Raw genomic sequence first — 3,052 nt, forward strand, 5'->3', positions numbered from 1 at the left:
TGTTAGGGACCTTTCCAAATTATTAAGGAGTAGTGATGTCAGTTTGAGGCTAAGGTGTGGCCTGAGTCATAGTCTTTCCGATCTCTTGTAATGCATCTGAGAGCTAGACAATGATTAAGGAGACAGAAAAAGAACTAACACCTTTGAGTTGTGTTGTTAGAGAAGAGCGCTGAACTCCCCATGGATTGCCTAGAAAACAAACAAATATGTCTTGGAGAGGGTGCAGCCAGAATCCTCTTTGGAGTCAAGAATGATGAGACTTCATCTCACATACTTTGGACATGTTGCTAGGAGGGGCTATTCCTTGGAGACAGATGTAATGCTGGGAAGGGTGGAGGGTTGACAAAGAAGTGGAAGACCATCAACCAGTTGGATTGACAGGGTGACTACCACTTAGACTCTGTGTGTCAGGAAGTATGAGGATAGCATAGGATAGATTAGGGTTAAGATCTTTTGTTCATAGGGTCTCTATGAGTCACACTTAACTAAATGACACCTAAAAACCACCACCATTACCACCACCACCAACAACAGTATTACTTCTTAAATTTCATGATTGACACATTGACTGCAGCATTGGGCTCAAGTATATCAGAAATCATGAAAAAAAAGAAATTATGAAGATGTCACAGGATAGGACAGGATTAAGTTCTGTTGTGCACAGGACCACTACACCTTGTACTAAAATTGATGGCACATAATATCAACAATAAGCATGAAATGAAATTATTATATAATCTATTATTTTTCAAACATTAGAGAGGTATGGCATTTTGGGAGGACTTCTAGTTCTGACCATTGAGGAGAATGACACATTTCTTTTCAAAAAAGCATCTATAAATATGGGGGAAACTGGCCAAAGCAAATCATGTTAGCAATTTGAAAACTTACCAAAGGTATAAAGCAATCTGAGAAATGTTTAGGTTTAAAAACCTGAAATTTGGATAATACTGAAGGCAGCTCTGGTGACCTAGACCATAAGGAGTTGCACTACTAACTCAAAAGCAGTGGTATGCTCTAAAAGCTTGTATCCAAGAGAGAAAGATGAGAAATCTCCTCTTGGGTGATCATCCTCGGAAGTTCAGTGGGTGGATTGGTATGATTTGCTTCGTTGCAGAAAGATGCTGCCTTTGCGTTATCAAAGCATCTCTCTATAGACTATGCCACCAGAGCTTCCCAGCTGTGTAGATACAGCAGCAAACATATGAATAAACATGAATGATCTGACAATAGGTCCTCTGTTGAGAATCTGTTGTCATTATTTACCTTTATTTTTCTATAAATGACTATAATATCTTTCACTTTGCCAGTGCTGTGTGATTGTCCACTATGTCTTCCCTGATCACTGATGTAAGCAGCGCCCATGGAATGGTTGATACCATTGGGCATTTGTGCCTCATTCCTTGCCATTTATGGTGGCGTGGAAGTTCGAGGCAAAGCCTGTCTTCATATGCTGTGTAGATCAACAGATCTCTCAGTGATAATCTGTATGGTGGGTCAGGAGGGAGAGTTAATATTTCTGTGAGCTTCAGACTACACAGATTGAATGGTTAGGTGAGCATATTCTGGGTGGGTATGTACAGAAACTGTAGCTGCATACTTATCATTAGGTCTTATAGACACAGTGCAAACACAGAAAGTTAAGAGTAGAAACAATAATAATAATATTGTTACTGTTGTGTACTTTTGACTCGGAACCTGCTCATAGGTGACCCTGCATATATATCCTAAAACCGAAGCAGAGACACCAACATCTATAAGTGATAGCAAAGATTTAACTGAGGGGATTTACTAATCAAGTAGAATAGAAGCAACAATGACCTTTAGGAAGTTTTTTTTTAAATAATCACAAAACTTAGCTATGGTATTTTAGCTAAAATGTCTATTATAAATGAGAATTATGTGTAGAATTAAAAAGAAAATATGATCCACGTACAGGGATAAAATAGTAACTAGAAACAGTCTCTGGAAAGTCCTAAATGTTGACTTATTCAGAAAAATACTATGAAGCAGCTATTTTAAGTATTTTTAAAGAAATAAAGGCAATCCTATTTAAAGAATTGAGAGAGAATATGATAATAACAAATCAACAACTGGAACAACTAATCAGGAGGATAAATATTATATCTGAAATGAGAACTTCACTAGAAAGACTCCACAACAGACTCAAGTTGGCAGAACAGAGAGCCAGGTTGAAACTAGATCAAAAGAAATTATCCAAACTGAAGGACAGAGATCTGTGGACAACATTAAGCATATCAATGTTCATGGAATGAGATTTCCAGAAAAGAGGAGGAAAGAGAGAAAGAGCAGAAAATATAAGGGACAACTTAACCAAATTTAATTAGTACAGTTTAATCTGTCCAGTCAAAAGGCTTAACAAATCTGACTTTGTTGTTGTTGTTATTGCGCCATTGAATCACCTGAAATTTTTGAGTCCCAGTAGCTCTGAACTCTGCTCTATCCTGAACCAGTCTCACATAGGATAGATAATCTGCTTGAAACTCTCTTCTGGTTTGCAGTGGTACTATTCTCAAATGATCTCCTCACATCATCTTTAGTGGTTTGATTATTTTTAGAGTCAGAAAATCAAAAGGGCCGAACTCAGCATTTCTTAAGCTCAAGGAATTGAAGAACAAATTTAAACCTTGAGTTGCTATAATCAAGGATGCTTTAGGCAGAATATTAAATGATTCAGGAAGTATTAAAAGAAGATGCAAAGAATATACTGAGTCACTGTTTCAAAAGGAACTGGCAGACACAGAAGAATTTAATGAAATCACACATGAGCAAGAGCATATGGTGATGAAGTTCAAGCTGCTTTGAAGGAAATAGTAAAACATAAGGCCCCAGGAATAGATGGTATACCAATTGACATATTTCAGCTCACAGCACCTGCCCTGGATGTGCTCACCAGGTTGTGCCAAGAAATCTGGAGAAAAACCACTTGGTCAACTGACTGGAAGAGATCTATATTTGTTCCCATCCCAAAGAAGGGTGACCCAACAGAGTATGGAAACTATAGAACGATATCATTGATTTCACACACAAG

The sequence above is a fragment of the Elephantulus edwardii genome, unplaced genomic scaffold, assembly GCF_000299155.1.
Source record: "Elephantulus edwardii isolate Elephantulus edwardi_28Jun2011 unplaced genomic scaffold, EleEdw1.0 scaffold00002, whole genome shotgun sequence".
NCBI lineage: Eukaryota > Metazoa > Chordata > Mammalia > Macroscelidea > Macroscelididae > Elephantulus > Elephantulus edwardii.